Source organism: Silene latifolia, chromosome 9 (genome assembly GCF_048544455.1).
Source record: "Silene latifolia isolate original U9 population chromosome 9, ASM4854445v1, whole genome shotgun sequence".
Lineage (NCBI taxonomy): Eukaryota > Viridiplantae > Streptophyta > Magnoliopsida > Caryophyllales > Caryophyllaceae > Silene > Silene latifolia.
In genome coordinates this window covers 95,945,352-95,970,209 of record NC_133534.1, presented here as the reverse complement: position 1 = coordinate 95,970,209, position 24,858 = coordinate 95,945,352, and the positions used below count along the sequence as shown (strand labels likewise).

Here is a 24,858-nt window from a genome sequence, read left to right as displayed (position 1 = left end):
ATTCTTTTGACTTCTTTTACGTTTTTCACCCATGATAATCCTAAAACCCAAATATGAATGATATAGGAAATGAACAACTTAACAACGTACATGCAGAGTATTATCTAAAACCCTAAACCCTAATAGGAATGAAAATTTAAAACAACACATTGAGCTTCTAAAATCCTAAACCCTGATAAGAGGAGTAAAGTAGATGATGCGGGATGATAAAGATAACAAAGAAAACGAAAAACAAACAGATGCATGAAAAAAGAAACAAGATGATCGTCTTAAAACCCTAATGACGAAACACAAAATTAAAGTGAACATACCTGTTGATGATGATGATAAAGAGAACGAGCAGGATGATAAGGGAAGGCAACGGAATCTGGGCTTCGGAAACTGGGCGACGGCCGGCGACGAGAATGTAAAAAGCGAGGAAGAGAGAAGAATTAACACAGGATACCAACGGTTGGAGTAATAATGTTGCGTGTGTTTGTGTATGGCATGCTGGATGGGTTTCTATATTAGTTTTTTATTAATACAAACTATTGACAACGGGTGCTCAAAACAAAACCGTTGTTGTATGTTAATAACAACGGGTCAATAAACGTCAACCGTTGTCAAAAGTTTATTACAACGGGTAAAATATACCCGTTGTAATATATGTTCACCAAATTTGCGCCAAAATGAAATATGTCAAAAAAAATAATTGACAACGGGTAGAGGTACTACACCCGTTGTTGAAAGTATTAATAACGGGTAATTTAAATATAACCGTTGTTATTGTTGAACCTCTTTTTTATAAAAAAAATTACTGTAATTCCATTACGGTCAAACTGTAACAATACATACTGCAACATTATTCAAAGAATTTCAACACCAAAGATCCACATCTAATAATAAGATCAAGAAAATAAGACAACTTACACCAGCATGCATGCATACTGTACATGTCCTGATGAACTATCTCAGGATCGGGGACGTTTCTTGGATGTCATAGTTTCTTCGTTAACCCAAATACCTTCACCATGGTCATCATGCATATAGATGCTTTCAGTGTCCTCATGATCAGTGTCAACATCGTCGAAATAAGATACAGTTGTAGACTGATCCATTCCCTCAAAAACGACATCCTGATCATCATCATCATTATCGGATGGACTACTCCTTCTTTTCCTTATAGACAATACAACAGACCACTTCTTATCCATAGGATCGGTGACATAGAACACTTGTTTAGCTTGGGATGCCATTATGAAAGGATCATCCTTATTATTGCCAACCTTACCCAGATTGACCAACGTAAATCCCATCTTATCCTTTCGGACACAATGGATGTTGTTATCAACCCAGTTACATCGAAACAAAGGCATTGTGAAATCAATGTAATCTAGTACCAATATTTCTTGAATAACACCATAATAAAGGCATTTTCCCCAAATAGGCTTTTTATCTTTTGAAGTAGCAAAGTGCATTGCCTCAAATTCCGAACTCACACCACTATTTTGCATTGTGCTCAACTCATCTTGCTCGCCGGTGTAAAAAGTATATCCATTAATGGCAAAACTGTTGTAAAAGGTGACCCTGGCATTTGGACCTAAACCAAGACGTAGTAACCTAGGAGAGATGTCATCACCAGTTTGATCAAGTACAATCGTAAGACAATATTCCTAAACCACTCCGGAAACGTCTTCGTATGCTCGTTCGCAATCCACTTCTCGGTCTTGTTTTGGTGATCGTATTTGAGCTCATCTTTGTGTTGTTGAATATAAGGTTGCACCTCATCTTCGTTGTTTAGCACATACATGTGTGCTAAATGCAACATTTCACGTGTCACAATTTTATCAACCCGGCCCCTAATACCTTTTCCGGTCATCCAATCACTATGACGATTCTTAGGAACGCCAATCAACTCCTTCGGGGAGAGATGAGCGTAACAATATGAAAGAGCTTCGTCTAAAATAGCGCGTTCAGAATACAACCTTCCTGGACGATACCGATTAGATGTATAGTCCTTGTAGACTTTCATCAATCTTTCGAAAGGATATTGGTATCTCAAGTACACGGGCCCAAGGTACAAAATCTCCCTAACCAAGTGAATGGTCCGATGAATCATGATAGTGAAGAAAGAGGGTGGAAAATACATTTCCAACGACAAAGAGAGGTTACAACGAGGTCCCGCAATGAATCCGCGTCATCGGGATCGATGACTTTCTCGCATATGGACTGGAAGAAGAGACAGAATCTAGTTATAGCATATCTTACCTTTTCCGGTAAAATGGAACGAATAGCCACAGGTAGTAATTGTTGCATCAAAGTGTGACAATCATGTGACTTTAACCCGGTGAGTTTTAGGTCTTGCATCGACACTAGGCTTTTGATGTTCGACGAATAACCATGTGGCACTTTAATTCCATTCAAGCATGCACAGAACTCTTTTCTCTCATTCCGTGAAAGGGTAAAATCTGCTGGCGGTAAAAATGTACGATTACCTCTCTTCCGTGGTGCCAACTCTAGCCTAATACCCATCATTTTCATATCTTCCCTAGCTGGCGTTATCCTTTGTTTTACCAGGAACATTCGAAGGGTATTGATAATATTATCACGTACATTTTTCTCAATGTGCATGAAATCGAGGCAATGCGACCTCCAGGTCGTGCCAATATGGAAGTTTATCAAAAAATATGGATCTTTTCTTATACCCACGAGTAGACAATTTAGAGCCGCTCTTCTTCCCATAATCTATCTCAATATGCTTTACTTTCTGATAAACTTCATACCCACTCAAAATTCTAGGAGGTTGACGAAGTTCTTGTCTTCCATTGAATGCTTTCCGCATCTTGCGATAACAATGGTCATGATACAAGAACCTCCTATTTCCCATATACACATACTTACGAGAAGACTTCAAGTATTCGGACTCGATATCCTCCCCACACAATGGACAAGCCTCTTTCCCATGAACCGTGTGCCCGTAAAGGTCGCCATAAGTCGGATAGTCGCTTATTGTACACAATAACATCGCTCTCAAATTGAAAGTTTCGTTCTTATATGCATCAAATACTTCTATCCCACTATCCCACAACAATCGCAAATCATCTAGAAGAGGTTCCAAATATACATCTATATCATTTCCAGGTTGTTTAGGGCCGGAAATTAACAACGACAACATCAAATACTTTCTTTTCATGCACACATATGGAGGTAAGTTATAAATAGCCAACACTACTGGCCAAGTACTATGTTGGCTACTCATGTTTCCGTGTGGGTTCATTCCATCAATGGACAGCGCTAGACGTAAGTTTCTAGGTTCATTGCCGAACTCGGGATACTTAGCGTCGAACGATTTCCATTGCTTACCATCTGCCGGGTGTCTTAGATTTCCATCATTTATTCTTCCTGTTTCATGCCAAGTTAACATTTTTGCATCATCGGGATTCGCATAAATCCTTATGACTCTTGGTATCACTGGAAAATACCACAACACCTTATGCGGGATCCCTTCCTTATCCTTATAACGCCACTCCAAACATTTAGGGCAATTGGTTAAGTTTTGATATAATTTCCGATACAATATGCAATCATTTGGACATGCATGTATTTTCTCATATTTCATACCCACTCCTCTTATTAGTTTTTTCGCCTCATATGTCTTAACAGGTAGAACATTACCATCATGAAGCAACTCCTTTATCAAGGCTAAAAAACTAGTGAAACACGTGTCACTCACCCCATTTGCCCCCTTGATATTATACAACTTCACCACAGCAGACATTTTTGTGAACTTACAACCAGGATACAGAGGTGCTTCGGACTCACACAACTTCTCATACATGTTGTTAAGGTCATCCCAATTACTAGTGTCATCACCTACATCTTCAAAAGCAATGGACTCATCATCATTCTCTTCACTATCTATAGACCCAACATTCAACTTCTCTACTTCCAACTCTTCCAACTCAAAAACTCGCAAACTCAGGGATCATCGATTAGCCTTTCGTGTACCTCAACATCATCTTCTTCCGAGTTATTCTCTTCCTCTAATGATTCCCCATGAAAAATCCAAAGTGTATAGGATCGACTAAATCTCCACTTTTCTAGGCGTATTTTAACGTCCGGAAAAGCCATATAGCTAATATTACCACATCTTTCACAAGGACATGCAATACTAGAAGAACCTTTCAAATTGTTCGAAACGAATTCATAAAATTCAGCTAAACCATCCTTGTAGGTGCGGTCACTCATATTTGCATCAATCATCCAAGTTCGAGTCATTATTCTACATTCGTAATAATAGGCAACTAATTCAGAAAATACAATAATAGGCAAACAAATAAACGAAATTCGGAAAGCAATTAAGCTAAATTATCAACAAATTAGATAATAACCCAAAAAATCCTATATCTAGTTATAATAAGCGTTGCTAAGAAACATATATATACCTGATTGATAAACACGCGCGATGAGGGAGAGAAGACGTGACAACAGTGACGGAGATGAAGACAGAGAGACGATCAGGGAGGAATGGAGGATGATATAGTAGCAGTATTAGCTTGTGTTTGTGTTTGTAGCGTATAGCAGAATAAAGCAATATGTTGTTCTTAAGATTTTCATAATATTAATAACAACGGTTATTGAGTCTACAACCGTTGTTAAAACGTATTAAAAACGGGTTCTAATATAACCGTTGTGATTACTTTTCACTAATTTGGCGCCAAACCATTAACAACGGTTAAAATTTAACCGTTGTTATTAGTTTTTTCATTAACAACGGTTGTTTAAGTATGACCCGTTGTTAAAACCAATAACAACGGTTAACAACACAGAACCGTTGTAATTAAGTTTGGTAAAATTCGCGGAATCAATTCTACAACGTGTTTTGATGATTTTCGTGAATAAGCGTTGTTAAAGGGCCGTTGTGGTTGCCTGTATTTGTAGTAGTGAGAGAGGAAGAATAGAGGAAATTTTTATCTTTCTAAAACTCTTGTTTTTAGATGGGTGAATGAATGATAATCACTAGTGTGTATATTAGTGAATATTAGGCAAAAATAAGAAGAAAAACCACAATGGTTTTCTTCCCAAAACCGGGTGGGAGAGGAGGAACAAGGGAGCCAATGCATGTTCATGGTTGCCTTCACAAGAACAAGTAGGCATGCAAGTCTAGTATTAGGTAAACATGATTATGTTTACCACTAATACAATTAACCTAATATTTTCCTAATCCTCTCCAATATTTCGGTCAAGAGGATAAAATGGACTCCATTTTATCTTTGTCAAAATGTCAATTTGTCATATGTCACATGTCACATAAATTTATTATGTATTTTTAACATATTAAAAATCAACGTATTAATAAAAATATGTCATATACAAAAATCGACCTAGTAATTCATAATTACTTGTACCAAAATATTTTACCAATTATAAATCACAATAACTTGTATTTATAATAATTCATTCAATTTCAATTGTTTCCTTAAACAATAATTTCATCTGAGTAATGAAGCAATTCGATTATTTAGACCGTATCTTATTTAATCAGATTACAATGAGATACGTAAACTTTACTTCCAAAATCGTCCGTCAATTTTCAAGTAATTTAATTAATTCGTAACGTTATACGATCAATTAAATGATCAATTAAGAGTAATATCCTTTAGGGATGACCTAGGGGATCAACTGATCACCACCGTCGCACGACAGTAATGTCAAACTCTAGTCAGCCAATCATTACCGATATGTGTGGACCAGTTGACAGTAAAATACTTCCCAATTGTATTCTTTTAAAATGAGACTTAAACATGTGATCATCATGATCAACAGTTGTTATCGCATTATTGTCGGAGGACACATATTCCAACAATTTCCCACTTGTCCTCGACAAGTGTGCGTCACCAATTCTCTTGTCCTATTACTATCTCCCACTCAATGCAAGGTGTCTTTCAGGTCGTACTTGCAAGTGATCATATCGAGAGTGGTTTCCTTGATCTGGAGAATAACTGTTTGACCGGATTAATCCACCATGGATACAATCCGAGCGTGGCCACGCATTTCCAGTTCATTACTCCTCAAGTGGCCCTGAGATATTTTTATAACCCTGACGAGGGGTGGAAAATTCCTATCGCACTAATTACCTTTGACTAGCCACATCCATCATAACCCAAAATATGCCCATTTGACCCCATTTGCGAAGGTCGTAGTAACACAAATCAAAGTCAATCTGAAACTGTGCCATCTTAGGCAAATAGTCTTTAGTCAAAAGAATCGACTCATTTGAATACTATAGTAGCTCTCGCCACGACCAGGCTATATAAATTTGCCAGAACTCTATAAGCGGTCATTAGGCCCGACAAAATGTTCCTAACAGTCTGCCTATGTGATCGACTAGTCATCTCACATGACTCTATGGCACTTGAACTTGCCATCAATCGCATCACACTCTAGTCACTTCGAGACGTCACCTCATACAAGTGACTATGGGCAAATACTATGTTAATCCGTGTTCACTTTAACGGGGTTCAATTGTCACTACAACCCGTTTGGATGTAACAATGTATAAATTAAGGATAAAAGACAAATGTGATTATGAACATGAACAAAAACAACACTTTTATTTCATTTCAAAATCTAACATAGACTTGGTACACGTTTAAGTCCCATGGACGCCATATGTCCATCATGTTTAGCTTGCGATAAAGTCTTGGTGAGCGGATCGGCTATGTTATCATCCGTCCCAACCTTAGAAATCGCAATTTCCTTTCTTTCAATGAAATCTCTTATTACATGATATTTTCTAAGTACATGTCTAGATCTATTACTAGACTTCGGCTCCTTAGCTTGGAAGATCGTCCCACTATTATCACAATAGAGAGTGATGGGATCATTGGCGGTAGGTACTACTCTTAGACCTTCTGTGAATTGCCTGATCCAAATAGCTTCCTTAGCAGCTTCTGATGCTGCAATGTACTCAGCCTCCGTTGTAGAATCCGCGATTCTGACTTCCTTGAAGCTTCTCCAGCTTACGGCACCACCATTGAGCATGAAAACGAAACCAGCTTGTGATTTCATGTCATCTCTATCTGTTTGAAAACTTGAGTCCGTGTAACCATTAACACGGAGTTCGGTGTCTCCTCCAAACACTAAGATAGAATCCTTAGTCCTTCTCAAGTACTTAAGGATGTTCTTGACGGCAATCCAGTGACTCTCACCTGGATTTCCTTGATATCTACTCGTCATGCTTAAAGCATACGAGACATCAGGACGTGTGCATATCATGGCGTACATGATTGATCCAACAACGGAAGCATAAGGGATCGTCTTCATGCGTTCAACATCATGGGGTTCGAAGGGAGATTGAGTCTTGCTCAATATCGTCCCGGTTACCATAGGTACCAATCCCCTTTTGGATTTGTCCATGCTGAACCGTCGAAGAATATTATCAACATAAGACTCTTGACTTAGTGCCAATATCCTCTTAGATCTATCTCTATGGATCCGAATACCTAATATGCGTTGTGCTTCTCCTAAATCCTTCATTGGAAGTGGTTACCTAACCACTTCTTAACAGAAGACAACATCGGAATATCATTTCCAATGAGTAGTATGTCATCGACATACAAGATTAGGAACATAACATTGCTCCCACTAAATTTCATGTATAAACATGGTTCCTCAACACTTCGAGGGAAACCATTCTCTTTTATCACATGATTAAATCGATGATTCCAACTTCTAGATGCTTGCTTAAGACCATAAATGGATCTCTTAAGCTTGCACACTTTGTTAGTATTTTTAGAATCAACAAAACCTTCGGGTTGTATCATGTACACCTCCTCTTCTAAATGCCTATTTAGAAAAGCGGTTTTGACATCCATTTGCCCTATTTCATAATCATGAAATGCGGCGATCGCTAACAAAATCCGTATGGATCTTAGCATGGCTACGGGTGCGAAGGTCTCATCATAATGGAGACCTTGGACTTGGGTAAATTCTTTTGCCACTAGCCTAGCTTTGTAGACATCATCATGTCCTTCTATGCCATTTTTGATTTTGAATATCCATTTGCATTGAAGAGGTCTTGCCCCTTTAGGCAAATCTACCAAGTCCCAAACTTGGTTTTCATGCATAGAATCCATTTCGGACTTCATGGCTTCAAGCCATAAGGAGGAATTTGGACTAGAGATTGCGGCCTTGTAGGTGGCGGGCTCGTCACTTTCTATAAGTAACACATCGAGTGTTCCATCTTCCTCGATAAGTCCCACATATCGATCGGGATGGCGAATTACTCGACCCGTCCTTCTTAGTGGAGGAGGTACAACCGCGTTAGATGACGAAGGAATATCTTCTTGCGTCTCTACCTCGGTTTGTGGCTCTTGAACTTCGTCAAGTTCAAAATTTCTCCAACTCTGTCTCTTAGAAATAAAGTCTCTTTCTAAGAAGACAGCCTCGCAAGACACAAACACTTTGTTATCTTGAGGTTTGTAGAAGTAGTATCCTCGAGAATTCGAGGGGTAACCTACAAAGGTGCATTTTTCGGATCTTGGGGCAAGCTTATTGTCATTCTTAGTCTTGACGTAAGCATCACATCCCCAAATTTTCATGTAGGATAGATTAGGAACCCTTCCTTTACACATCTCAAATGGAGTTTTTCCGGTGGCCTTAGTGGGACTATTATTCAAAGATATAATTGTATTTTGGATTGCAAATCCCCAAAACGAGTTTGGTAACTCGGTTTGACTCATCATTGATCGAACCATATCAAGTAGGGTTAGATTTCTCCTTTCGGCAACACCATTGGGTTTTGGTGTTCCGGGTGGAGAAGGTTGTGATATAATACCACAATATTTCAAGTATGAATCGAATTCAAGGCTAAGATATTCTCCACCACGATCGGAACGTAGTGCTTTTATCTTTTTGTCCAATTGGTTCTCTACTTTGTTTTGAAATTCCTTGAATTTCTCAAACGCTTCACTCTTATGTTTCGTTAAATAGACATACCCATGTCTACTCAAGTCATCGGTGAATGTTATAAAGTAGTCATAATTTCCACGAGCGGTGATACTCATTGGTCCACATACATCGGTGTGTATGAGTCCCAATAGTTCACTAGCTCGTGTCCCTTTACCACTAGAAGGATTACGAGTCATTTTGCCAAGTAGGCAATATTCGCATGTACCATATGACTGATAATCAAATGGTGTAATCACATTAGTCGAAATTAATCTTTTGATGCGATTCTCGTTTATGTGACCTAATCGACAATGCCAAATGAACGCTTCACTTGGGTCACTTAATTTGAGTTTCTTTGATTGAATGTTATAGATATCATTAGTCGGATTTGAGGTCTCTAAAATGTAAATGCCATTTATGGAAGAAGCTTGGCCTATAACCAATTCATTCCTAGAAATAGTACAACGATTGTTCTTAATGACAAAACAAAAACCGTCCATGTCTAGCATGGCGATTGAAATAATGTTTTTAGAGAGTGTAGGCACATAAAAACAATTATGTAAATACAACTCAAATCCGTTAGGCAAAGCTAAAACATAAGTTCCTTTGGATTCGGCCGCTACTCGAGCTCCATTTCCAAGGCGTAGATCCACATCTCCTTTGCTAAGCCTCTTCACATCTCTTAAACCCTGTAAATGATTACAAAGGTGAGAACCACAACCGGTATCCAGTACCCATGTCGTAGTGGATGTATAATTTATTATTTATATCAATAACATAAATTTCCTTAGGAATTTTACCTTTTGGAGTGATGATTCCTTCCCTTATATTTCGCAAATATACGGGACAATTCCTAGGCCAATGTCCCATGCCATAGCAATAATGGCACTCATCATTAACTTGCTTGAAGTTTTTGACTTTCTTTCCCTTCTTCTTGAACCTTTTGCCCTTGGAAGCAAGAACTTGATTGCTCGAGCTCCCACTAGTTTTAACATCTTTATCTTCCAGAGACAAAGACCCTATAGATTGTATGAGGTAGTCTTCCTGAGACGGGCTCACACGAGATCTAGTAGTAGTAGGTGGTTTAGAAGAGGTGATGAAGTTAAGGTTTCCATCCGAACCTATCCCAAAATGAAGTTCTCTAGTAGTGTCGAAATAATTGTTGGAGCAAACGTCGTCAAAAACATTGTGGTAAGACTCAATAGTTATCGGTGCGGTAGCATTTGATGGATTCATTGTAATGAACTACAAGTATGGAGGAAAAGGAAATATTAACATTTGTCTTTTTAAATCATACTTGTAAAAAGATTTAACAAGATATGAACATTTATATAGTGACCTCTACCCAACTATTATAAATGATTCCAAGACCCAAATTCATATCAACTTAGGCACGGAATAGCCGATGAAACCCTTATTAATATAACTCGGTGGATTAACGTTTAATCGATTCTACTTTTATAATTCTTGGTCGATAAAATTACTCTAATGTTTATCTATAGCCCGGAACACATGCGACTACGGTCACGTATACTTCCGTTGAGGTCAATCCAAATTTCGAATAAATGTGTCCATGATCCAAATTCACATTAATTTGGGCGCGGGATGGCCAATGAAACCCTCATCAACACGAATTCGGTGGATAGGCATTTATCACCCACTTCCCCTACGTAACAAGGTTTGTACCCCGGGATGGCCGAGTGCACTCCCTCGCGAAATAGGTTTTCATGGTTTCTACTATTTGGTAAGGCTATGTCTCAATTATTTATTTTTAGCGAGAGGTCATGACAATTTATTATCTATCACGTTTTAAGTGAACTAAAGCGGTGAACTACGATAATTTTAATTGACACGGTCGATTAACTCGATGAAAAATGATGCATGTTTTAGTTATGGCGATTTAGCGATGCATGTGACATATAAATCAAATGCAAAGCATAAAAATCCTAGTATGGCCTTCCTAACATAGAAAATCTAATTAACTATTACATATTCGGAAACCAACTCCATTGGTCTCTTTGAACTTCGGTTGTGGCAAGCATCTCGAGGTAACACCGTCTTTATGTATCGCCATCTTGAAGAAATCCGTCTTTGGGAACTCCGAAATGAACAAAATTACATAACAAATTACATAATTTCCTATTATACATTTGTAACTAAAATAAAATAAATCTATTAAATTACAAAACGGTGATACGAGATCACAATAAATTACAACCGAATCGATATTCTCATACATTTCGGGTAATACCAATTAAAAACTAAGGCCATACTAAGTAAAAATTACATAATTCAAAATTACATAAATAAAATTATGACAATCCTAAATAAAATGAAGCATTATAATATGTATGAACATGCCCAATTTTATGCTAAATCGCCTTTAAATAGCCAATATCATATATTACTCGGTTTTTACGGATTTGCGTGATTCAACATTTTATAATCACAAAAATTACATAAATTCATATTTATGCATAATTTAATTACCCTAACCTCTTAGAACTCAAAATTTAGTCTTCACTAATTATTTGACCATAATTAACTCATATTTCTAAAATTTGTTCATTAATGGACCTAAAATTACAATAAAAAGGCTATAAACTTCAAATAAATCACAAAATTTCAAATAAATTCAAAAATTGAAATTTAAACTCATGAACATTCTGGAAAAATACCATGACACTCATAATGTTCAAAAACTTAGGTTAAAAATTTCGAAATTTATCCGGAAAAACAATGTTGCGGTTTATCGGTTTTAACAAAATAATCATAAAACATGAGAAAAATTATATTCATCAACTTTTCAATTTTATATCTGAAAAAGATAATAAAATGCAACATGTGATGTTTTTCCTTAGTCATAGAGTATGTTTTATTAATATTTCACTAATTAAGTCACTATTTATGCTATTTTTCTTCAAAAAATCATAAATCATGCATAAAGACTTCAATATAGCCTATTATTTTACACACATCTTGTAAAATAACATGTGACAACATATTAAATTTCTATGACCAGATTCGAAATTTATCTCATATTAACCTATTTTTCATCTAAATCCGATTTTAATAATGAAAAATCCATTTTTCGAGCATAAGAAGTCCAAAAATTATGAAAATTTACAGGTAATCACAAAATAATATATGTGACAACATATCCAAAAATCACTGGAAAATTCGAAGTTTTGCTAATTTTAGTCCGAAAATGACATTTTATTCATAAAATCATATTTTATTGCCATTATTATATAATATGAACAATAAAAATCCATAAATTAACCAAAATATCCTAAAAACATTTTAGGACCAGAAATTTTAACATGCATAATGATTTTTCTGATATATCATAATAACACAAATTTAACAAGTTTTATATGTTAATCGTATAACTCGGAAAAACTTTTAACCGATTTGCATGCAAACAACCAAGGCTCTGATACCAATTGAAGGAAAAGTAGATCTATATACTAACATATTCATATATGTTTTTGTTAATTTACTCATAAAATTAAACAGTGATCTTATGTATGCAAACAATAAACAAAATAAAGAAGAATTAATCATCCTTACATATGATTTTCGGATCAAAGGGCACAAGAGAGTTCTCCTACTCTCTTGTTCTTGAGCTTTCGCTTAATGGATGAACAAGGATTCAAGATGAGAATCCCTCCCAAGGAATTATACCCAAGATATACTCTTAATAAAACTAATATTATTATTACTAGAATAATACTAATTTTGTATAAAAATTGACCCAAAAATTATTTGATTTCTCTATCAAAACCGGTTAAGAGAGAGGAAGAATAGAGGAAATTTTTATCTTTCTAAAACACTTGTTTTTAGATGGGTGAATGAATGATAATCACTGGTGTGTATATTAGTGAATATTAGGCAAAAATAAGAAGAAAAACCACAATGGTTTTCTTCCCAAAACCGGGTGGGAGAGGAGGAACAAGGGAGCCAATGCATGCTCATGGTTGCCTTCACAAGAACAAGTAGGCATGCAATTCTAGTATTAGGTAAAGATGATTATGTTTACCACTAATACAATTAACCTAATATTTTCCTAATACTCTCCAATATTTCGGTCAAGAGGATAAAATGGACTCCATTTTATCTTTGTCAAAATGTCAATTTGTCATATGTCACATGTCATATGTCACATAAATTTATTATGTATTTTTAACATATTAAAAATCAATGTATTAATAAAAATACGTCATATACAAAAATCGACCTAGTAATTCATAATTACTTGTACCAAAATATTTTACCAATTATAAATCACAATAACTTGTATTTATAATAATTCATTCAATTTCAATTGTTTCCATAAACAATAATTTCATCTGAGTAATGAAACAATTCGATTACTTAGACCGTATCTTATTTAATCAGATTACAATGAGATACGTAAATTATACTTCCAAAATCGTCCGTCAATTTTCAAGTAATTTAATTAATTCGTAACGTTATACGATCAATTAAATGATCAATTAAGAGTAATATCCTTTAGGTATGACCTAGGGGATCAACTGATCACCACCGTCGCACGACAGTAATGTCAAACTCTAGTCAGCCAATCATTACCGATGTGTGTGGACCAGTTGACAGTAAAAATACTTCCCAATTGTATTCTTTTAAAATGAGACTTAAACATGTGATCATCATGATCAACAGTTGTGATCGCATTATTGTCGGAGGACACATATTCCAACACATACATCTACTGACTTATATATTTCTAACCCTAATTACCCTTTATTTATTTCGGCTGTTGCATCTTCCATCCTAATGTGCATATCAATCAATGCTTTCAGCATACTCCTACCCCCGTAAAACTCATTATTGCATGATATACTCTACAAAAAATTTATCACTACATCGATCTTCGTTTCATATACTCATCATCAACCGTAGTGGGCAGCCATTATTTATTGGCTCATTATTATATTGCCACCCTCAGCAAATCTCTTTGGTATTCATTTTCTTTCATTTAACTTAACTTTGAGATTGGTCGTTTTGGTCATCGATGGCGGAATTATAAAGGTAACACGATTTTACCGATCCTACTATTAATACTATTGTTCGGGGTTGTATGTCTATATGTTGTTCTTTCTATTTTACTTGTTAAAATTGATAATTGATGGCGAATTGTGATAATTGTTGTTACTTATTATATGAGCTATATATTTTATTTATTATACAAGATTTTGTGAGGTGGGTTGTTTTTCTAATGCTTAGAATTGAGATCGAGTTAAGAATTTCGGATGATATTAAGTAGTACTCTCTAAAAAGTAATATGCTCATGGGTTTGTAATTAGTAATGAGTTAGAATACTATGTTCAGGTGATTAAACATACGGTGATTTGTTGTCAAGTTGGTCTTAACATGGCTGGTTGATTTAGAATTGGTTGTCAGACCTCAGAGTTTGTCCGAATTAGTATATTGGTAGTTGTTACCCAATTTTTGGTACGAGGTTAGAAGTTCACTGGTGATTATAATTATTTACCGTGTTATTATTGTCGTTTCTTTTGACCTTGACTCGTGGGTGAGTAGCTTAGAGTTTTACTCTAAGTGTTGAGCACGGTTTTTTAAACATTGACGATATTGAAATTGAGATTGAGATTGGTGGCCGGGACTAAATCTTTTCGGTAACTTGTCGTTAGGAGCACCTAGACCAAAACACAATTGATAGCTTCACAAACAACTCTAGAATTAGTAAAGAGGCAAGTAAAGGCGGATCCCAAGGGACGGGAATTGAGATGAGATTTCTATTGCAACTAGAGGTGTCTTAGGGGTGTCACAATTGGGTTGATGTAGAAGGTCACTAAACTAAATAGCAATGAAAGTAAACAAGCAAGATGAATTAAAAGGGTTGTAAACAATTGATAAAAGACACTAAGGTATCATGGGGTCATAGGGGATTCATGGGAATTGATCATACAAACATGTTCTCAAATTATATGCAATTAATTATTGTTGTGATGGATTGAGTTGGGTTATATCTTACAATCCTAGGAAAGTTTTGGTCCCGGAGCCGAATCGATTAGATTGTACAACACCTACAAGTCGACTTAATCTTCCCTACTCAACAACATGCATGGTCCAATGAGACTCGAGTTGGTTTATGTCTTACAAGTCTCATTGAAAAGATAGGTGATGGGTAAAAAATGAAAGGATTCAAAGGCTCGCATTTCATCAAACATAACATGTGCATGAGTTGAGATCATAACAAGCAAGCAAATAAACCATGAAAGCATATTAATTTAAGCATGAATCATTCCCCATGTTGGTTTCCCTAATTACCCATTAACCCTAGCTAAGTGACTACTCACTCATTATGATGTTGAACATGCTAGCAAGGTTGTCAATCATACCAACAAAGTGAAACATGATGAATAAATGAAAGTAATTAACAATAATTAAAAAGGGATTAAGAGAATTATACCTACTAATGGTTCCAATAATAAAGCAAAGAATAAAAGAAGTACTTGATGCTTGATTGAGAGGTTGTCAATCTCCCAATAATAACCCAAATAATCTTCAATTACCCAAAATAAAGGATGAACAAAAGAGAGATTGAGGAAATAAAACTTGTATTAAAACTCGATTAATTGTTGATTACAATATTTAAGAGAGATTTGATTGATATTAACTACACTAAAGATTGCTAAAAAGAACATGATCTTCTAATTAGACTAATGGGGTATTTATAGTGGGGATTAGGTGTAGGAATTAGGGTTAACTAAGGGCTTAAATGATGATTAAGTCCCTACTTAAGGAAACGCCGGTATTTTTTGAAGGATGGGCATCTTTCTTGAAGCTTGAAGAAACGAAATTGTCTGCCTGGGAATCTGTGCGTCTTTAGCACGGGACGGCTGGATTCATGGGTCTCTGCCCGGGTGTCTTGGGGAGAAAACAGGCGTCTTCAGGTGTTGCTACCCGGGCATCTTGGAGTGAAGACGCACGGATTGTGAAGGTGGAGGACGGGCGTCTTCAGGACAATCCACACGGATTGCTGGACAGTCTCATTTCTTCTTCTTTTCTTCCCTTTTCTTCATAAAATCCTTGGGGATTTCCTCGGGGATGCAAGAATCTTTTCTCATCATTTCCCATCTACTATAGTATGTACAAAGGCCTTCTAATCTTGTATCTCCTTGATGCTTGGTCATTGAATTCAATCAATTTAGTCTCGTTTTGCCATGAAAATGCAAGGTTTGCACTCCTTTCCTATCAAGGACACAAAACCTCGAAGAATATGCAAAACAAAGAACTAAAGACAATAAATGACCCAAATATGCACTAAAAAGCAAGGGAAAAAGGCTAATTTGGGGACTAAATATGCTATAATTATGGTCACATCAAATATCCCCAAACCGAACCTTTGCTCGTCCCGAGTAAATAGGTGACAAAGACTAGGACCATTATTTAAACTAACCTAATAACATAGCCGATATGAGACAATTAGCGGGTCTCACTCCGCCCCATCAACTCAGAACAAGACAACCATGAGGTAGGATGCCTTCTTGCAAGGCAAGGTGGGTCTTGCCAAAATGGCGACACATCCAAATATTAAGCACACAAAATCAAATAATGGATGCATCTACAAAAGAATAGCCACTTTCCTCATCTCTGTGGCGGAAATTATCTACAAGGGAAGCAATTCAAGGGTACACACTCCTTCATAGATGCAATTTCTTCAAACTACTAAGCCTAGAAGGATACCAATAAATCACCTCCAAATTGTGTCAAGCTAGGGTACCTTTGTCCTCAATCGTTAAATGCTTTTGTCAAGAGTAGACTCCCTATGGTGTTAGAAACACTGGAGGATCGCGGAATTCCCCCTCTTGCCTAGACAAGAAGAAGGGTCGTCCCCTCTCTACCATGCATAAAAATGGATACGGTGGATAAAGGGATCAATAGATATTTGAGTTTCACTTTGGGAGTTTTCTTTCTTCTTTGTTTTTCCCCCCAATTTCATGTGGCATATAAAATTTGAGAACACTTTCTTGCCATTTCTTTTTGATTTTTGGCATTTCAACACTTGACAACTTTCTTTGCATTTCTTTTGAACATTTTCAAAATCACCCCATATGTAGTGAGGGTGGCTTATATTTGAAGCTTTAGGAGTTCTATTTTGCTCCTCTTTTCATTTGATGCATTTTTTTGCAAACTTTCTTTAACTTTTCATTTCATTGAACTCAAATTGATTTCTTTTTGTGCCCATTCCCCTTGATGACAAAAATATGGTAGAACATGGATGATGGATGGATGGATGCATGGTTTCAAGGGTCACCTTGGAATAAACGGTAGCCAAGGAGTTATCACACCACAAGGTACTCTTGACTAGGCCTTAATCCATGGGTCAAAGGATACTGGCATGACACATCCTAGGGTGTTTTACAAGCATTCTAACAAGCAAAGTCTTAAGAAGAAAAAGCATCTACTAGGGCCTATATACACTTGTCAAGCTTCCCAAGTAGACGGTTTCGCAAGATTTTCTAACATGCAACTACATGCCATGATGCAACTAATATATAAACATCGTAATGCAAATGATTCTACCAAATAATATGACATATAAACTAAATACAAGTCCTAAGTTCATATTGTTATACCGCATCAATCAAAATAAAGCCACATAGTCATTAACATAAAGAGGAAAAAGGAGATTGGAAAGAGCATACCATGCGGTCTTCAATATCCTCATGTGTCGGATGTGGCGTAGTCGATCAATGTGAACAATGATAAAACAAACACAATATATACAATAATATATACACGACTACACTACAAAGGAAATGAACATGTTTTTGGTTTTTCAAATTTTCAAATTTTTATGGTTTTTTCGAAATTTTTTAAGTTTTTTGGATTTTTGAATAAAAGTTAAGTTAGAATTCCCCATCCCCACACTCATATGGGCATTGTCCTCAATGGCCAAAATGATGGGAAATCATGCAAGCATGATGCATGAATTCTACACTAAATGCAAGCTACACTAATCTACACTACATGATGCATGGTTTTTGTTTATGACAGAGAGGATAATTTAGATTACCTCTCGTTGTGTATGTATGTACTTCCCCACACCAAGTTAGACATTATTTCTAATGTCCTAAGGTTGGGTGTAGTTCATGCACACACGATGCAATGCATGAAACTAAATTTGTCATTTTGGATTTTCAAAAGTGGGAACAATAAAATAAGAACACCTCAATGGGGCCGAGGTGTTAGTCCTCTATGTTGCTAGGACTACTCCAAACATGATCAAGATAAATAAATAAAACAAAAAGAGAGAAATAGACAAACCTCAAGAGGGTAGGAGCCTCCAAAGCTTGCTAATCGTCCATCATATCATCACTATCATCATCTTCCTCAATAGAAGTGGACTCATCACCACTTCCCTCTTCACTTTCTTGTTCACTTTGTTCATCATCCTCTTCTTCTTCTTCACTAGCCTCTTCATCAATGCTATCATCAACCGAATCACCGACAACCTCATAGTCACCCGGAATCTCACCCCTAGATGCACTCGGAAAGAAGACTTCCCTATCCGCCCAACTAGGCAAAGGACATGAAGGATCAAGTAGTCCTTGCCTAGCTAAATGAAGGAGGGGTGGATATTGGGCTAAGTAAGCATCTTCCTGATCCTTAAAAGCTTGCTTGTGCATTTCTTGCATAAGAAGAGTCATATAATCTTTGCTTGCTTCAACACCTTCGGGTTTGAACTCTTGGTACTTGAAAGGATAGGGTGGTGTGATAATGGAAGAAGAGGGCATTTCAATTTCATCCCTTTGTTGTCGGATAATGTATTCGGCCTCTTTTGAGAGGGGAAGGAGATAGTTGGTCCGATTGACACTTAAACGATAAATCTTCGAAGGCAAAGTAAAAGATCTAGCCTCACTAGTGAGCCATCCATACTTCGTGTCACGAGGGTTATGAGAGACCCACTTGTATTTGTTTATCATAGCATCAATATCAATGAGATGACCACCCTTCTTCGCCATATACTTGCTATCCTTATTGAAGTTCGGATAAAAGTGTTTAGCCAAAAGAGTGACTAGACCTCCATTCACAATAACGGTAGTGCCTTGCTTGCCACAATCAACATTTAGCCATCTATCCACCAAAAGCCTTAGAGAGTTGAAAGGCTTGGTGAATTCCCTTCCAATGTTTAAGGCCGACTCAAGAAGAACAAGATCGAGCTTGGTAAAGTGGTTGGTGTCTTTTCTTGCAATGATGGTATTCCCTATGACCTTGTGCCACACTCTAATGCCCGGATGGTTGACTAATAGAGCGCGGCTAGCATGGTAGTTCTCAAATTTCCTTCCGGAAATCGCCTCCCATAGAGGAGCGGGGTCATACTTGCCAACATTCTTGAAATAACTAGGTGAATCACTAAGACCCAAAGCTTTACTCATTTCCTCAAAGGAGATGCACCTACTCACATTAGCTAGGCGGAACTCGATGCTTTCCATAGTCTCAACCTTTGTAACTTTCAAAGAACTCAAGAATTCTAAGGTAAGGGAGGGGTATGTCAATTCTTTTGTTGCAAACAATTTTTCCAACTCCATGGCTTTAAAGAAGGCTTTGGTTTGCTCAAGGACACCCAACTTATCTAAGGCATCTTCACAAATAAACTTTGTGGATAGAAAGGATTTTCTAGCATACTTGGCAAAAGTTTCCCTATGGGAGTTAGAGATGAAAATTACCTCCGGATAGTTCGAAAGTTGAGAAATTTTCGGAGTAGTAGAACTTGTTGCTTCCAAGGGAGGTTGTTGTTGTTGCACTTCCAAGTTTGAGCTAGCTACCACCATAGCCAATGAGGCTTTCTTTGCTTGAAGGCTCTTTTGCCTTGTTGATAGTGCCTTTGCCTTTGGTGCCTTTGTTGCTCCTTTTGTCCTTGCCATTAATTCTTAAACCAAGAAAAGAGTGAAAATTTTCAATTTCCAAGTGTACCCAAATCAATTTTAAGATGAAAGGCTTTGCCTTTATAAATTCAAAAATCGACTCAAAGGTTGAAGATTTTGGTGCTTGGTTTGATTTTTGTTGAAAGAAGAGTGATTAGTTTTTGTTAAAAGGATGTTTTGATTTGATTTTGATGAATGTGGTTGAGGAAATTTTGTTTTTGTGATGGAGAGGATGAGGGTTTTGAGTTTTGGGGTTTATGGGTAGTGTTTTGAATGAAGGAATGAAGGAATGAATGTGGGAGGGGGTTTATAAAAGACACGAAAAATTTGAAATGCAGGGGGAAGACGAGCGGCTTTCCTTTGGGACGCCTTGGATTCTCGTCATGCATTGCAGGCTTGAAATTCTCGCCTAAAGACGGGCGTCTTTGAGCAAAGACGCTCGGATTGTTCAGCTGCGGGACGGGCGTCTTTAAGTGAAGACGGGCGGATAACTTTCCAGGGAATTTTCTTGTTTTTCTCAACCAAAAAGACGGGTGTCTTCTCTTGCAGGACCGGCGTCTTTTTGAGGACGGGTGGATTCTTTTACAGGACGCCCGGATTTGCTAACAGTCCCAAAATTTTAAATATTCAGCTCAGAGGGACGGGCGTTTTATGACAAATACGCCCGGGTTGCCTGAAGACGGGCGGATTCTCTTGAAAACGCTCGGATTCTGCCCCTTTTACCCGGATTCAGTTCCATCCGTGTACTTGCATATCCCGTGTCATTTTTCATTCTTCAAAATCTCGTGTTCTTCATTGTGGGGGCACTACTAAGGCGTGAATAGCCTAGGCAATTGCTATCCCCACACTAAGCTAAAGCACTACACATCAATTGAAATCATTAGTCCCTCCCTCACTTCTCTCAAAAATGATAATTATCTTTATCAAGGCATAAAAATCCAAAAATGACAAAAATGCAATATGAGAATTAAAATGCGAGTTAGGGAGTTAGAAATATTTACAAATGGTGGTTTAGGGAGGACTCCACCAAACTCTCATCCTTAGTGAGATGTCCTGGGGGCATGTCCAAGGTGTTGTTGATGTTGCTCAACACCTTGAAGAAGTAATCAAAAGCTTGTTCATTGTCATGATAAAGATCTTCAATAGATCTTTGCCCTTGTTGTCGGTCTTGATCGATAGCATTACCAATATAGGGATTGAAAATCCCTTCAAACTCATCATCCCAAAGACCACAAACTTCATCTACTTGATCACTAAAGATCTCTTGAGTTGATAGAGACAATTCTCCCATTTTCTTGTCTTGGCCAATGAGGTCATCTTCTTCATTGCTTGACTTTGGTGAGCTTTTCAAGCTCTCTTTGTTACAATTCACTTGCTCTTTGAATGGAGCATCTTCAATTTTCTTCTTCCATTGGAGTTCCGGCTTCTTCCTATCATCCTTCCGGCTATAATGATCAATCATAAAACATGGTTCATGCAAACGGGAAGCTCTCATGGCCTTGTCAGGATTGAAAGTTATACTCTCATCTCCCACTTCTAGAGTGAGCTCTCCATGTTTTACATCAATCACCGCACCCGCGGTGTGTAAGAAAGGTCTTCCTAGAATGATTGGAATGTTGGAGTCTTCTTCCATATCGACAATGACAAAGTCCACCGGGATGAAAAATTTCCCAATTTGTACGGGAACATCTTCCCATATCCTTAATGGTGTCTTCGTCGATCTATCGGCCATTTGGAGTGTGATATTGATGCATTTAAGCTCTCCCATCCCCAACCTTTTACTCACCGAGTACGGCATAACACTCACACTAGCCCCTAGATCACATAAGGCTTTGTTGATCGTGGTGTCGCCAATGGTACACGGTATTGAGCAGCTTCCCGGATCCTTGAGTTTTGGAGGTGAACTCCCTTGAAGTATTGCACTACTCAGCTTAGTGAAGGAGATAGTCTCAAGCTTCCGGATCGACTTCTTCTTTGTGAGGATGTCTTTCATGTATTTCGCATAGGCCGGCACGTGATTGATTAATTCCGTGAAAGGAATTGAGACTTCCAAATTCTTCACAATTTCCATAAATTTTCCAAGTTGGTCATCAAATTTGGGCTTGGCTTGACGACTTGGAAAAGGAAGTCTAATCACAATGGGCTCCTTCTCCTTGACCTTGTCTTCATTTTTCTTTGAGATTTCTTCTTTTGATGGTTCTCCATCCTTGGAGTTTTTCACAATTTCTTCCTTATCACTAGCTTCCACAACTTCATCCTCAACTTGCTTCTCGGTGCTTCATACCTTGTACCACTTCTCAAGTGAATGGCACTAACCGTTTCATGTCTTGGGGGATTACTTTGAGGTGGTAATTGCCCCTTTTGGCTTTGTGAGCTTGAAGATGCTATTTGAGTCAATTGGGTTTCCAACATTTTGGTGTGAGCTAGGATGTTGTTGATGGTGGTTTTCTTTGCTTGACTATCCTTTTGCATTTGAGTGAAAAACTCTTGTTGATTCTTTTGCATTTGAAGGTCCGCTTTTCGAACATCAAAACCTTGGTCATTTTGTTGATTGTATGGAGATTGATTTTGGTAACCTTGGTTTTGGTTGTAAAAGGGTCTTTGATTTTGGTTTCTCATGGGAGGTGGGGTGTATGTTGTTTGAGGGTTTTGAACATTTTGGCTTTTGTATGAGAGATTTGGATGGAATTTGGTGTTTTCATTGTAATAGTTCGAATAAGGGGTACCACTCTTGCATGCTTGGAAAGCATTCACTTGTTCATTTGTTCCCCTACATTCACTTGGGTCATGTCCCAAAGTTCCACAATTCTCACATATCCCACTTGGGATTGATGAAGATGCCGTCATGGCATTAACATGATGCTTTGGTGATTTTGAGGCTTCTTGAAGTCTAGCCATAGCTTTTTCAAACTTCAAATTGATGGTATCAATGTGAGCACTAAGTTGAGCACCCAATTGAGTAACGGAGTCCACTTCATGCTTTCCTCCTCTAGTAGCCTTGCGAGGTCTACTATATTGTGAGTTATGGACCGCCATTTCCTCCATTTTGTTCCAAGTTTGATTCTCATCAACTTCGGTGAACATTCCATTTGATCCCATGTTGAGAATGTTCCTTGAATCTTCATAAAGACCGTTCCAAAATTGTTGTACCCAGAACCACTCGCTAAGTCCATGGTGAGGACATGAGCGACAAATTCCTTTGAACCGCTCCCAAGCTTCATACAAATATTCTTCATCCCTTTGCTTAAAACCCGTAATTTGAGCTCTTAGCATGTTAGTCTTTTCCGGTGGATATAACTTTTTGTAGAAAGCTAGAGCCAAATTTTTCCAAGAATCAATTCCGAGAGTGGCCTTATCAAGGCCCTTCAACCATTGTTTCGCGGTGCCAATTAGAGAAAAAGGAAATAAGACCCAACGAATTTGGTCTTGAGTTACACCGGTTTGAGAAATCGCATCACAATAATCGCAAAAAGTCTCCATATGAGAGTGAGGGTCTTCACTAGGCATTCCCCCAAATTGGCTTATTTCGACTAATTGGATAAATGCGGATTTGGCAATGAAATTTCCGGTTAGATGTTGTGGTGTGGGAGTACCATTGGGTAGGTTCTCCTCGGTGGGTACGGAATGTGAAGAAAACTTAGGCATTGTGGGTTGATTTTGTGTTGTATTTTGTGTTGGGTTCTCCTCACCTTCTCTTGCAAAAGGGTTGACGAACTCAATAGTTGGTTGAATATCTACAACCTCACCATTACCTCTCAAGTTTCTCCTAGCAAGTCTTCTATTGGTTGTCAAAGTTCTTTCAATTTCACGATCAAAAGGTAACAAGTCACCTTGTGACCTTCTAGACATGCAAAATATCAAACAACTCGAAAACAATTAGAACAAACCTTGAGGAGTTTTACTTCCCCAAGGCAAAGAAAGAAACAACTAATAACAATATAAGAAAATCTAAATCAAGTTAACACCGTCCCCGGCAATGGCGCCATTTTTGGCCGGGACTAAATCTTTTCGGTAACTTGTCGTTAGGAGCACCTAGACCAAAACACAATTTATAGCTTCACAAACAACTCTACAATTAGTAAAGAGGCAAGTAAAGGTCGGATCCCAAGGGACGGGAATTGAGATGAGATTTCTATTGCAACTAGCGGTGTCTTAGGGGTGTCACAATTGGGTTGATGTAAAAGGTCACTAAACTAAATAGAAATGAAAGTAAACAAGCAAGATGAATTAAAAAGGTTGTAAACAATTGATAAAAGACACTAGGGTATCATGGGGTCATAGGGGATTCATGGGAATTGATCATACAAACATGCTCTCAAATTATAAGCAAGAAATTATTGTTGTGATGGATTGAGTTGGGTTATATCTTATAATCCTAGGAAAGTTTGGGTCTCGGAGCCAAATCGATTAGATTGTACAACACCTACAAGTCGACTTAATCTTCCCTACTCAACAACATGCATGGTCTAATGAGACTCGAGTTGGTTTATGTCTTACAAGTCTCATTGAAAAGATAGGTGATGGGTAAAAATGAAAGGATTCAAAGGCTCGCATTTCATCAAACATAACATGTGCATGAGTTGAGATCATAACAAGCAAGCAAATAAACCATAAAAGCATATTAATTTAACCATAAATCATTCCCCACGTTGGTTTCCCTAATTACCCATTAACCCTAGCTAAGTGACTACTCACTCATTATCATGTTGAACATGGTAGCAAGGTTGTCAATCATACCAACAAAGTGAAACATGATGAATAAATGAAAGTAATTAACAATAATTAAAAAGGGATTAAGAGAATTATACCTACTAATGGTTCCAATAATAAAGCAAAGAATAAAAGAAGTACTTGATGCTTGATTGAGAGGTTGTCAATCTCCCAATAATAACCCAAATAATCCTCAATTCCCCAAAATAAAGGATGAACAAAAGAGAGATTAAGGAAATAAAACTTGTATTAAAACTTGATTAATTGTTGATTACAATATTAAAGAGAGATTTGATTGATA

At 37.3% G+C, this 24,858-nt stretch overlaps 1 non-coding gene across 1 annotated transcript; it reads left to right on the top strand.

The window, feature by feature from the left end:
- The first annotated feature begins 23,013 nt into the window (after window positions 1-23,013).
- Window positions 23,014-23,120, top strand: LOC141602903 (small nucleolar RNA R71). Its single transcript, XR_012524810.1, has one exon. It is a non-coding gene; the product is annotated as a small nucleolar RNA R71 (small nucleolar RNA).
- Window positions 23,121-24,858: the final 1,738 nt, after the last annotated feature.